Source organism: Aedes albopictus, chromosome 3 (genome assembly GCF_035046485.1).
Source record: "Aedes albopictus strain Foshan chromosome 3, AalbF5, whole genome shotgun sequence".
Classification (NCBI taxonomy): domain Eukaryota; kingdom Metazoa; phylum Arthropoda; class Insecta; order Diptera; family Culicidae; genus Aedes; species Aedes albopictus.
The window spans coordinates 136,809,981-136,824,884 of NC_085138.1; the positions used below are offsets into that span (position 1 = coordinate 136,809,981).

Here is a 14,904-nt window from a genome sequence, read left to right on the forward strand (position 1 = left end):
CTCCGAGAAGGATATCGAATATCGTTCGATATCCGTCAAAATAAAAGCAACACCGTCGTCGTCAGTCGATTCGATATGAAAACAAGACACCATGGATATAGTAGAAAGAAAGAGAAAGTTTCAATTTTCCGCGCCCACACCAATCTACCGAAGCGACGGTGGACCCATGGTGGTTAGTGGCAAGGTTTTGAGGACGTCTTCGGAGGTGCTGTTTTGCATTTGAATCTTTGGCGGAACGATTATTCAAAATACAATAATTTGAACTTTCTGTTTTCAATAATTTTGGTAATTTAAAGCGCCAACCATGAATCAACTTTATTGTTTAGATGCGACCAGACGCGCCAACTTGATCAAATTTAGGGGGCACGAATTATATACCGCAGGCATCTATTGATGAAGACCTGCAGCCGTTGAGTGTTATCCACTAATACATACACGCAACCTGAGATTGGCAGATTCTTATACAATTGGGTATGAAACATATACAAATATTGTATTACACTGAACGGCGGCTTGCGGTGAAAATTACTATTCTGAGGGTCATTTTAAATACACAACGCCACTAAATTTGTGCAGACTGATTTCCGTTTTAATTCAACAGAATTGTGTTTTCAATTTTACCATGAACTTGATTTTCAATTAAAAAACGTTTATTTTAGCATCCGGATTCGAACCAAGAACCTTGACATCACCAGGCTCGCACGCTACCACTCGGCTATCGAACCAGTTGATGTGAGAAGAAACAAAACGCACACAAGAAGCGTTGGTGGGTCAATGATCATGTTTTGCCATGGTAAATTTAAAAACATTGTCATGCTTGTCATTACTGCAAGCCGCCTTTCAGTGTAGGGCCTTGCAAATACAAAAGTTGGTAGGTGGCAGTATACTAAAAATTGTATTGGCTTCCTAGAATCTGGAAAAGGAAAATTTCGCATGTGTGCGTGTGCTCTGTCGCACTGGTTTCTCATTATTTGTTCTATTTTTAGACTGATCATGGCAGCAGCGGCGGCATCAAATACCAATACATATTTAAAAAGAAATACGGGCGGCGGCGGCGGGAATCGAACCGAGACACAATCATGGTGATACACAGTATCCTGCGCTCTAACCAGCACGGCTATAACTGCACATGAATAGACAAGAGGCTGAAAGCCATCATGATCAACACAAACGTGGCTTGGTGATGGAAGTGATACAGCCGCCACACTGCACAATGGGTCCAGAGCCGTATTTGCGAAGACAAAACTGTTTATGCTTCAGCCTTAAGTTTTTACACTGAACGGCGGCTTGCGGTGAAAATTACTATTCTGAGGGTCATTTTAAATACACAACGCCACTAAATTTGTGCAGACTGATTTCCGTTTTAATTCAACAGAATTGTGTTTTCAATTTTACCATGAACTTGATTTTCAATTAAAAAACGTTTATTTTAGCATCCGGATTCGAACCAAGAACCTTGACATCACCAGGCTCGCACGCTACCACTCGGCTATCGAACCAGTTGATGTGAGAAGAAACAAAACGCACACAAGAAGCGTTGGTGGGTCAATGATCATGTTTTGCCATGGTAAATTTAAAAACATTGTCATGCTTGTCATTACTGCAAGCCGCCTTTCAGTGTAGACACATATTGTGTTTTAGAAAGTTTATTTTCAATTGTTGACCCTATTCCCTATTATTGTTATGTTAGGGTGGTTCGTCTGGTTAAACTGATTCAAAAATCTGCTTTCTAATAATTTTATTTGCGTGCCATGATGGATGGTGATGGATCGTTTAATTAGAAATTCCACCAATAAACGGCAAATTCTAAATTTCATATATCTCAGGACTCTCACCACTTAGAAAGTTGGTGTCTTCGACAACGTTGTTAAGTGAGTCAAGGGCTTACAGTTAATGGTACACTAGGCGGCGCTAGTTACACATTTGCAAAATCATTCAAATGATTGATATTTGTTCGTGAAGTAATCAACAAGCTGTAAGTTTGTTTTCTTTGAACGTGTCTAAGTCAAGTCAAAGGTTTTTCAAAGAGCTATGTATTAGTCAAAATTGTGCAATGTCGCATTTCATTCGGTTCACTTGAACTAGTTTTTGACTTCCGTTTATCAAATTACTGTACCTTAGGACTAAGCGAACCGAATTAAATTAAATTTTGAAAGTTTGTGACTAATGTATTGGTCTTCATGTATCGTTGGACTCGACTAAAATATGACCAAAGGCAGAAAAGTTGCAAATTATTGAAAACTTTTCGAAAAGTTCTAATGATTCGAATGTTTTATCCAAGGGCTGAAAGTCTCTTGAATAAAGACAAATCAATCAAATCAATCGAATGTTTTATTTTTGTAAATTTGCTATAACTTTGTAAAACATTCTGATATTGTATAGAGAATAATTAATCAGCAGATTTTTGGATAAGCCACACTTGATTGACCGTAATCATTTCACAATAAGGCCGATGCAAATATTTAATTTGTTTTATGTCACCCCCCCCCCCCCCCCCCCCTTCAAAAATCCGAAAATATTGAAGGGGTGAAAAAAAAAACATGGCAGCCAATGACTCTATTTTCAATAGATAAATTGTTTTCAAGCAACAATTTTTCAATAGTCGAAAAATATTTTTTCAATAGGGTGTATAATTTTAAATTTTTCAATAGTTTTTTTTTCGTTTGTTCCTTATTATTTTTTTGTCCCCCCCTCGTACCCAATGAGAGGCCTCGGACATAAAAGAAAAATAATATTTGCATCGGCCTAATGAAAAAAAAAGAATTGACAGAACTTGGCAGAAACATTTTTGTCTTCGTAAATACGACGCTAGACCCATTGTGCACTGAAAAGCCCGCATCCAGCAGGTTACTGTTTGCAAGTGGAAAATTCCATGTAGACAATAGGACGCGAAGCTCAGCAGCGAAGCGAAAGTTATTTTTAGACGCAACCCGGTTCAACTTCTCGGGTTTCAATGGAGGTGTTTGTGTGTAGTGGTATGGAAGCTATGGAACCGTGTAGCGCATCTTAATACAACGAATGGGTTATGATTTATCACATTTTCTGTACGTTTTTAATACATAAAATAGTAGAAAAAGCATATCTCAATTTTTGGTAGCTTTTCTTGTTTTGCGTGTACACTGAAAGGCGGCTTGCAGTAATGACAAGCATGACAATGTTTTTAAATTTACCATGGCAAAACATGATCATTGACCCACCAACGCTTCTTGTGTGCGTTTTGTTTCTTCTCACATCAACTGGTTCGATAGCCGAGTGGTAGCGTGCGAGCCTGGTGATGTCAAGGTTCTTGGTTCGAATCCGGATGCTAAAATAAACGTTTTTTAATTGAAAATCAAGTTCATGGTAAAATTGAAAACACAATTCTGTTGAATTAAAACGGAAATCAGTCTGCACAAATTTAGTGGCGTTGTGTATTTAAAATGACCCTCAGAATAGTAATTTTCACCGCAAGCCGCCGTTCAGTGTAGTAATCCTACCTAGATTGGCGTACAAAAATTTTAGCGATTTTAACAATTTTGCGGACACTGGAGCTGATTTTGTAAATGTGCAAGGGTTACACATTTTTGGTGTAGTCTGGAAATTATGCACTTTAGTGCTGAGCGGCGTTAGCGTGTAGCAGCACAGATTTCACGTTCGAGTTGAAAATTCGGATTTTGGTGCGTCGACTAAGCTGGTTGTTTTTCCATACGTTTCTTTAACTCGCAAAAGCAGCTCTCGTCTTCTTGATCCGTGCATCTAGGTCGATCTTGGTGTCACCATCGGCCGCCATTTGGCTACCAAGATATTGGAAGCTTTCTACATCCTCCACCGATTGCCCAGCTACCGTAAAGCTGGAAGGGTTGACCGTGTTTACATCCAACGATTCGGTCTTGTTGGCGTTGATGGTAAGACCTGCCAAGATCAACGAGCTTGCTCTGCATATCAGAGCACCGTTGAGCTAGGAGAGCAACGTCATCAGCCAATTCGAAGTCATTTAGGTGCTCCATGGTAATGGGCTGCCACTGCAATCCACGATTTGGTTCACGATCAATCGCACCTACCAGGATCTCGTCAATTACGATGAGGAACAGTAGCGGTGATAGTATACATCCTTGCCTCTCTCCAGCAAAGACCCGGATGGGATCGGACAAAACACCGTTGTGCAGTACTCTGCACGAAAATGCCCTGTACTGTGCTTCAATGAGGCCGATGATTTTCTCAGGGAGACCCTTGCGCCTGATGGCTTCGCACATGTTTCCGTTGATTGCGACGGTCGAAAGCTGTTTTCGTAATCAATGAACACCACACTGAACGGCGGCTTGCGGTGAAAATTACTATTCTGAGGGTCATTTTAAATACACAACGCCACTAAATTTGTGCAGACTGATTTCCGTTTTAATTCAACAGAATTGTGTTTTCAATTTTACCATGAACTTGATTTTCAATTAAAAAACGTTTATTTTAGCATCCGGATTCGAACCAAGAACCTTGACATCACCAGGCTCGCACGCTACCACTCGGCTATCGAACCAGTTGATGTGAGAAGAAACAAAACGCACACAAGAAGCGTTGGTGGGTCAATGATCATGTTTTGCCATGGTAAATTTAAAAACATTGTCATGCTTGTCATTACTGCAAGCCGCCTTTCAGTGCAGGTAGAGAGACTCTTGGGATTCATTGATTTGCTCCAGGATGATACGGAGCGTGACTATAGGGTCCACACAGGATCGTCCGGCACGGAATCCTGCCTGCTGCCGTCGGAGAGTTGCGTCAATCTTCTCCTGTATCCGGTTAAGGATCACTTTTCAGAGGACTTTTTTTAGGTACCTTTACTAAGACGCCTTGCATTCAGTCGGCCGGAAATGTCGCGGTTGCCCATATGTTGCAGAATAATTGATGCAGTAGTTGTGCGAATACTACGGGCTCAGCTGATGCGATCGACCCCTGGGGCTCTGTTCGATTTTATGCGATTTCGGATGGCTGTTTCTATCTCTTGCACTGATGGAGCATCGGTGTTAACACGGGTAATGCGTCGAACCCTTGGCGGATCATGCTGAGAGGTTGATGGCGTGACCGACACTTGAGAAAGGTTTCCAAAATGCTTGAACCAGCGTTTCATCTGGTCATCCGGGTCGGTCAGTAACTGTCCAGACGTGTCTTTAACGGGCATCGTAGCATTTATCTTGGTCCCACTAAGGCGACGTGAGACATCGTAGAGGAGACGGATGTCGCCTGTGTTTGCGGCTTTCTCGCCTTCATCGGCTAGGGAGTCCGCCCACGCTCTTTTGTCCCATCTACATGAGCGTTTCACTTCTTTCCTGACGGGCTACGGCTTTGGCTCCTCGTATTTTTCCTCGCTCTATCGCGGCTTTGGCGTTCCTTCGCACCTCTATCTTCCTTCAGGTATCATCTGTGATCCACTGCTTTCTTCGGGTGCGTAGCTCACCCAAATTATTCTCGCCGGTGGCGATGAAGGCATTAATGATGGCACTCCATTGATCTTCTGCGCTTCCACCTTCTGGGATATTCGCAGCACGATTCTCTAGCTCCTCGACGAAGGACCTTTTCACCGCAGCATCTTCCAGTCGGCGTGTGTTGAACCGGCGCCCGATTTTATCCTCCTGTCGCTGGATCCTGGCAATGCGCAGTCGGATCTTGCCAATTAGGAGATGAAGGTCGGACGCAATGTCGGCGCTACGTTTGTTCCGCACATCAAGAAGGCTCCATCTCCATTTTCGGCTGATGCAGATGTGGTTGATTTGATTTTCCGTGACGCCATCACGGGAAACCCATGTCACTTTGTGCACTGGGCGATGAGGAAAGAGCGATCCCCCAATCACCATATCATTGTTGCCACAAAACTCTGCAAACAACTCTCCGTTTTCGCTCATTTCTCCGAGACCATGGCGTCCCATGACGTGCTCATAGTCCGAGTTGTCGGAACCAACTTTCGCGTTGAAGTCGCTCATGAGAATCTTGATTTCACCATTCGCAATCTTGTCCACGACAGTGTTCAGTTGACTGTAAAAGATCATGGTAAGGTTTCGAATCTGTGTTCTGAGTCTGGCTACAACTATCCTCTCATTAATAGGTTCCCACTTCATGATCGCGGCGTGGGCGTGAGCGCTGAGCAGAAAACCAACTCCACGGTGGCGAGGAGCGTGTTTACCTCGTAGGTCAGAGTATAGCAGAATTTGACCCGATGCCAACATTCTTCTCCAAAATTCGGCCAATGGACTTCACCCAGTCCTAGGATCTCAAGCTTCATACGGCATGCCTCATTGACTTGTTGTGCCAGTTTAATCTGCTAGGCAAGGGTTAATACATTCCAAGTTCCAATTATTGTCCGTTGTTTCACGCTAAAAGTTGTTGCTGTTGAATCAGTTCGTAATATTTCATTATCAGTTTTTGGGTTTCGGAAACAGTAGGTTGTTGGCCTAAGGTCCCCTATCCACTGTGGTGGGGCTGCCACCTTAGGTATAGCTTCCGGTGGAGGAGCATCTGGGTCATCTCTCCTATCATGGTACTCAGATGAGTCCACACCATCAGGTTCAGAGAGATTATCTCGCAGTACAGAGAACCGTGAAACAGGGTTGAAACTACGATGCGGTTTCGGTGTCATGGATGTTCTGACCATTACAGTACTGACGCAGTCTTGTGCCGTGCACCATTAACAGCTGCATAAAACCTCTGCACATCGTTCCTGTCCATGCTTTCCTGCGCTTCTGCAATGCCGTTTTTTACTGCAGTGGGTTCGTTTCTCTGCTGCTTTGCCACCCTGTACCGCTCCTTCTTGAGCCGGGTATCGATCACTAGCATTCGAATCCTGGCGGCATTCTTTTCTTTCGTCACTCCTTGGCACTCCTCGTCGAACCAACCATTACGTTGGCGACGCTGAGACCATTATCGTTGGTATAGCGAAATTAAGGCTTTCCGTTCCAATTACAGTGTTTAGGATAGAGACGAACCAGCCAAGGGCTGAAAGTCTCTTCAATAAAGACAAATCAAAAATCAATCCAATTACAGGACGAAAGAAACTTTCTCTGTCGATCTGCGCATTTGCATCTCTGATGACTATTTTGACATCTTGTTTTGGGCGCTCTCCTTAGGCCTTATCATGCTCTCATAGAACTCAACGCTGTTTGAGCCGCACCTTCTTAGTGAACAGGCGCTCGGGACGTACCTCCTCAATCTAGCTGAAGACAGAAGGACAACAGTGTCCAGAACCAAAATCTTCCGAAGCAACTCCTAGAGGAATACCCTGGAGAAAGTTCTGGAGGAATCCCAAGAGCGAAATCCTAGAGGAATCCCCAGAGGGTACTCTGGAAGGCATTAACAGAGACAAATCCTGAAAATATCCCAATATATAACTCCTGGAAACAATTCCTCATAGAAACTTCCGTTGAAATTCAGAAGCTCCTGAGAGAATAATCCTGGAAGAACTCTTAGAGGTTTTTTACAGAGGAATCCCCAAATGGAACTCCTGGAAAAAATCCCTGCAGAAATATTTACACTCCTGGAGCAACTCCAGGGAAATATTGCTGAGCGCACTTTCATTGAAACTCCCAGGAGGAAATTCTGGATGAATCACCCCTGCCGATGTAATTTATATAAAAAAAAAATAAAGAATGAAGAAACTTTGGAAGAATTCTGGAGAAATCACCAGAAGTAATACGAGAGAAATTTACCTGAGGAAATTTCCATTGAAATCTAAAGCTAATATGTTAGAGACGAACCAGCCAAGGGCTGAAAGTCTCTTTAATAAAGACAAATCAATCAAATCAATAAAGCTAAAATTCCAGGAGCAATACTCAAGCGATCTCCAGAGGGAACTTCTGAGGGAGTACGCTGGAGCAACTCCTGGGGGATATCCATGAAGGCTCTTTGATTGAAACCTCCAGAATGAACTTAAGGATAAATCCCCAAATGAAACTCCTAGAAGAAGTGATTTCCTGGATAAATTTCTTAAAAAGAACATCCGTTGAAATCCTCAGAAGAAACTTCTGTAAAACTATTTCTCAAGGAATCCCTAAAGGGGAGCCCTGAAGGAATCCCTCGCTTAAACTTCTATCGAAATCTCCTCCTTCAACTCCTATAAGAATTTCCAAAGGAGTCTCCTCAAGGATCTGGATCCTGGATGATTATCCAAAGGGAACTCCTGGATGAATTGCATGGGTTTCTTCTGGAGATTTTTCAGGAACTCCAGTAGAAATTCTAGGAGAAATCCTCATAGTGAGCATTGTTGTAGCTAGCTTTTTCTTTTTTCTTACTCACTCTCCTAAACAAACACAAGAAAGAGCGGGATGCAAGAGGGGGCCTGTGCCCCCTCTTTCATCTTTCTCTTTCGCGTGTTTAGGAGAGTGAGTGAAGAAAAAAGAAAAAGCTAGTTACGCCAATGATAGTGAACTCCTGGAAGAATCCACTGACGGAATTCCTGAAGAAATTTCCAGAGAGATTTTTTGGAAAAAAAATCCCTATAGAAACTTCTATTCAATCTGTAGAGGAAACTTTTGACAGGTAACTTGAAAGGTATTTTCTGAAGGAGTCTCCATTGGAAACCTCTGGCGAAATTCCCTGCAGAAACTATCATTGGAATCTTCAGGAGAAATTTCTAGAGGAATTTCCAGAGAAAACTCCTAGAGGAATCCCCCATGAGAAATCCTAGAGAAATTCTCAGAGGGAATTCAGGTATGAATCCCCAGAGAACATTCCGGGAGGAATCCCCAGCGGTAATTTCTGGAACAATCCATATAGGATACGCCTGAGAGAATACGCCTGGACGAAGCCTGCGAGGTTTTTCCTGGAGGAATTCAAATCTTCATAGACATCTCCAGCAGAAGTTCTCAAAAGAATCTCTTCACTGAAAGGCGGCTTGCAGTAATGACAAGCATGACAATGTTTTTAAATTTACCATGGCAAAACATGATCATTGACCCACCAACGCTTCTTGTGTGCGTTTTGTTTCTTCTCACATCAACTGGTTCGATAGCCGAGTGGTAGCGTGCGAGCCTGGTGATGTCAAGGTTCTTGGTTCGAATCCGGATGCTAAAATAAACGTTTTTTAATTGAAAATCAAGTTCATGGTAAAATTGAAAACACAATTCTGTTGAATTAAAACGGAAATCAGTCTGCACAAATTTAGTGGCGTTGTGTATTTAAAATGACCCTCAGAATAGTAATTTTCACCGCAAGCCGCCGTTCAGTGTAGAGAACTTCTGAAGGCACTTTCATTACCCCTAAGAAGGAACTCCAGGATGAATCCCCAAGAATTCCCAGAGGGTTCTTCTGGATAAATTTCTGAAAGAATTTCTACAAAAAATCTCGAGAAGGAGCTCCTAAAAGAACATCCAGGATAACTCTTGGAGGTATACCCAGAAGTTATACCTGGGAAAATATCCAGAGGGAACTTCCTGTGAAATCTCCAAAAGATAATACTGGAGCAACACTCAAGATCTCCAGAAGCATTCTAAGGTGGAATCCCCAGACTTTGAAGGGAATTCCCAGAGACATGTCCTGGAGGAATCTCCAGAAGAAACTGCTGGTTGAATCTTCCATGAAGGCACTTTCATTAAACCCCCAGAAGGTACTCCAGGATGAAACTCATAGAAAAATCCACAAAGAGATCTCCTGGCTAAATTCCTGGAGGAACCTACATCTAAATCCACAAAGGAAACTTCTGATTTTTTTTAGCAATCTTCAAGAAATCTCCAAAGGGAACTCCTAGTCTTTAGAGAAAACGCACAGAAGAATCCACAAGAACAACTCCTGGAAGACTCACCAGGGGTAACTCCGGGAGTAATTCCTAGAGACAAATCGTGGTGATACTTCATAAAAGACTCCTGCAGACATTCCCAGACGGAACTTCAATACGTTCTGAATTTTGAGAAATACTTGATAAATTCTTTTTATAAAGCTGTATTCAATTGGAACTAATGGTGTTCGGCCAAATGACCCATTACCTGTTGTAGTCCTTCATTGGCTGAACTGTATCAGGCTTCAGTAGTGTGCATTTCATGTAATTAAAGTCAAAATTACAACAAAATGGACAGGAAATGTATACCACGTAATCCACGAAGCAAAAAGATTAAGTAGATTATCTAAAAACAGACAACTGGGAGCAACAATAACAGTAAGTGCACGGAGTTTTTTCAATGCTGTATAAACATGTTTCATCTATTTCAACCCGATTGTTGTTATTTTTCGAATGACCAACCTATACTTCATGATATGAACACACGTAAAACCTGAAGTTCATAAGCACAAATGTGTTGAAAAATTGATAAATCGGAACTTAAATTTTGATGAAAAAAATTCATGTTCTTCTGATGGGATTTGAACCCACAACTCGTCAATTCTCTAGGCAGGGAGCGTTAAGCAATTTTACCACAGAACAGGTAACGATTCTGCTGAGTAGAAAGTTAACCTGAACCAAAGTGTTTCGGAGAGTTTTGGAAAAAGATATCTAAGGATCGCGAGATATGCAGTAGAGGTTAACATTCCGTTCGTAATTTTCATCGAAGCTGCCCACGTTTGTTGGTCTCGTGTTTCTGCAAAAATGGTGGGTACAAGGAAGGGTTACGACAATGATTTCTATTGTAGTATTATTTTCGATCACATGTGGCATTTTTGCAACTATGTTTTGTAACGACAATTCTTAATTACCATCCTAACTACTACCGTCTACCCCCGTTGGTTTGACCTCATCTAATCTGAACACTTTTTTAATTTGACCCCCTCTAATCTTCACATCGTTCAAACTAAAAAAGGTTCAAACGTCATTCTGCTCATGGAACGGGGTGAAACGAAACGCAGAATCAAAGCAAAACAGCAAAAAGGATTACCATCAGTGTGTTTTTCGATGCCCACAGGGTTATTAGAAGTTCTTATTAAAAAATGAACCCCGTTGGTTTGCATGTCGTTCAAACCAACGGGAGTAGACGGTACAATGTCTACTACATGGGATGGCCATAATATTTGGGATAGGCAACTTTTTATCTCTCACAAAAAAGCTCAATATGCTATAACTTTTCATAGAGCGCATCAAAAAATATCAAATTTTGACTGTTTGTCAACCTATTATATGTGCATCATTGGTACAAATTTGAGCTCGATTGATCAATATTTCGCAAAGTTAGAACCTTTCGGGTAAAACACTATTTTTAGACAACTCATTTTTGAGCTGTCATATCTCGGAAACCAGTGAACCGAATTGAATGAAATGTTGAACGTACACTTAAAATATGTAAATGCTTCACAAACTATTAAAACATAGATACTTTTTAAACGTTCAAAAAAGTTATCATAGATTTAAACGTTGTGGATTTTTCTCGAAAAAATGTAATTTTTTTACACCAATGTTAATAAATTTTAATGTTGATATCCAAAGATTTTCCACTTCTGATATCAAATTATCTCTAATCAGATATATTAGAGCCTGTTTAGGTTGAAGGAAGAACACATTTAATAATTTTTGTGTGGTATTGTAAATTTGATTTATTTTCCTCTATATTGGTAAAAAATTCAACCCGGTATAACTTAATTCGCCGTGAAAAAATATTACATTTTATAACGTCGTATTAAGTATCAATATATTGTTGATAAACGTTAAAAAATTCATTCAATTCGGTTCACTGGTTTCCGAGATATGACAGTTCAAAAATTAGTTGTCTAAAAAATAGTGTTTTACCCGAACGGTTCTAACTTCGCGAAAAATTAATCAATCGAGCCCAAATTTGTACCAATGATGCACATATAATAGGTTGACACACAGTCAAAATTTGAGATTTTTTGATGCACTCTATGAAAAGTTACAGCATGCTGATTTTTTTTGTTGGAGAAAAAAAGTTGCCTATCCCAAACATTTTGGCCATCCCCTGTACATTATTTAGGGACCCGCAAGTTCAAATCTTACCAGAAATAGGTGGATTTTTTTTTTGTAATTCTCAAATATTATTTAAAACAAAGCTTAGCTTAGTGAATAGAAGTGCGCTACTGTTCAAATGACACGCCCACTTCTTGAAAAAAAGGAAGAAAAGTAGATATTAGCTTTCAATACTTTATATAAATTATAAAAAAAAACAGCTCAGAACTTTAGGATGCCGTTGTAAAATACAGATCTTTTTATAGGCATTTATTTAAACCAGATCAGAAGAAATCATCTTCTAAAACGGTGCTAATTGAGAAGAACATATTTGACTTTCAATAAGACATAGTACATCAACCATGAATTAAATATTGTTTCCATTAGAACAATCCAATCTAATCAGGATAGCTAAACCTAGTTGACATATGATGTCAAACTGATTCTATGGATCCAACTACTACTAAGGAAACGTTGAATTTTCTAGATTTTATCCAGTTGATATCTGTTTCTTAAAATATAGAATAGCAAATCGATACTATTACGATACACAACCTAAAAACCTACACTAAGTGAGGCTGCGTTTACATAAGCTGACAAAAATCAAATTCTAAAACTAACTTTTATCCAATAAAAACGAAATGAATACATTAATTTTATCTTGTTCTAGCAAAGTTTGAGATTGCTTCACCACATCCAATTAAAAGTTGATACCGCGTTCGGTTTGTCCGTTTATAACTTAGAACTTTTTACAGTATCTTACAACAAATAAAAAAAAAAAACCGTGAAAGAAAGGAAACCCGATTCCAAAACTTTTCGCTCTTCAGTGGCTGGCTATGATTTCGCTAATTGTTGAATTTTAATACCGCAACAGGGGGAAAATAGAACTTTTCCAACGCCATCGAACCTTCCGCGTACTTCAATCCGCTTGACTAGACCTTACAGCAATTCAACTCAACGAAAAACCGAAAAATAATCAGCTTTGCACCTTTTGCGGAAAAGTGACTACGGTGCGGACAAACAATTCGAAAGAGGAAAATGTCTGCTTTGAATGGCTGCTGCAAGCGCCGCCAGCATGGAACGAACGAAGAAGAGCCCATCTAGGAAACAATGAGAAAGGAATAATGTTTTCTCCCAAAACTCCACAGTGCCTTGTTTGGTACATGCATAAGCTTTTGAGTTTCATGAAATTTATTATTGTTTTGTGAAATATTTGCTTTGTTCCGGCTAACAACAGAATTAGAATAAATGCGTTTTGTCAGGTTAGTTCGGAACACATTTCTATGACTGTAGAAAACAGACGCAACACTTAAACTGAAAGAATCAAGTGGAATCTATGACAACAGCTTAAAATGCAAAAAAAAAAACTAAAAATCATTCAATCTCAAAAATGTTCGATTGAACTATTTTAGTAAATAACAATGTTAGAGACACGACAAAATTAGAATATGAAAATAAGCACAGTCACCTACAACTAAATTTTTCTTTGACTAAAACTTTCTTTTTTTTCGTTATTCAAATTATTTGCAGTTTATATGATTTTATACTTTTTTACTTTCTTTTTTTTTTCAACAGGCGCTGACACTGGAGGATGTTGCCTATGATGCAAAATGTTTTATTTCTGTTGTGTTTCACTTTTTACTTTACACCGATTTGTTCGAGGCTCTAATTCCAGGGAAAGGAGAATCAACTTTCATTAATCTAAGAAAACCACTAGAAAGTAAATCGAAAAACAGAAGGAGAAATTGCGCAGCTGTTGGTAGGTACAACCAATAAAAGTCTAAACAATGAAGAAGAATGGATACAAGCGAGAAAATATGACTAAGAAAAAAACAAACGCAAAACATTTAGATAGAAAGAGGAAACTGTGAAGCGTGATAAACGGCACAATTGGAAACGAAAACAAGAATCAACGGTAGATAGGAACAAGGAGGGAGAGCACGTGGTCAGTGCGATAATGTGAGAACTGTAACGAATCGAAACGAAGCAGTCGATGGTGACTAGTCGAACACGTTCACTCACATACACATACACAGTCAAGTCACATGTGAAACTTTAAGAAGCTTTATTTTTTGTATCAAATCAAACAAGAACAAGAAAATATAAATAAAGAAAAAAAAAAAAGACGATAGAATAATAATTCGCAGGGTTATGGTATGTTATTTTTGATGGTATCCGAAATCCATGTCTCGACTGATAGAAAATAGGTTTGAAACTAATGATATAAACGCAGAAAAATCTATGGTAAAATCAAAAATATTTGAGGTGAATTCAAATAAATTGTCAAGCCACAAAAATAAAATTGATTGAAACAATAGATTTGAACACAGAGAACAGACATCCACACGCTAAGGTCAGTTTACCTTTTTTCCAAAAAGTGCACATTCGCAAATATGCGTAAATGATACTCAAATATAGGTAAAAAAGACTCAAATATGGGTAATGTGTACCTAATTGTAACCCAAATATGAGTAAATATTACCCATAAATGCGAATGTGCACTTTTGCAAAATATGAGTTTTATTTACCCATATTTGCGTAAAGTTTACGCAAATTTGAGTAAGATTTACCCATATTTTAGAAAAATAGGTAAACTGACCTTAGCGTGCAGGCTAGAACAAATTTCATTCGGAAAGTTGTGTAAGGATTTGAATCTTTACTTGAGTAAGGTTGCAAACCAATACACGATCACAACACTAACGCCACCAAACACCATATTGCCACAGTCAGTGGTGAATTGAAACATTTCAAGTGGTGACTTAAATTAGTATGGGAAATTAACCGATTGCAGCGCCACGCTATTGCCACTTGTGTTGCCGATTTCAAATGGCCGTTAAATTCCTTACACAGTTTCGGAACTGGACTTGGATGTCTGTTCTCTGTGATTTGAAGCAAATGCAATCCATGTTCGAAACAAACATATATTTTTTATTCATTTCTGACAAGTTATTTTAGAAATAAATGTAATTTTGTCTTGGCAGGTCGGCTCTACGGAAATGTTTGTTTTCTCCAAAGTTGATGTACAATAGGCTCCTAAAGTCCTATCGGGATTCTTGTTTTAAATC

At 39.7% G+C, this 14,904-nt stretch overlaps 1 protein-coding gene across 1 annotated transcript in view; it reads left to right on the forward strand.

The window, feature by feature from the left end:
• LOC109408456 (uncharacterized) overlaps positions 1–13,973 on the forward strand; it is a 278,493-nt gene extending 264,520 nt beyond the window's left edge. The window contains exon 6 of the mRNA XM_062856590.1: positions 13,415–13,973. The gene's annotated coding sequence lies outside the window, so the exon portion shown is untranslated. The remainder of the gene's footprint in view (positions 1–13,414) is intronic.
• Positions 13,974–14,904: the final 931 nt, after the last annotated feature.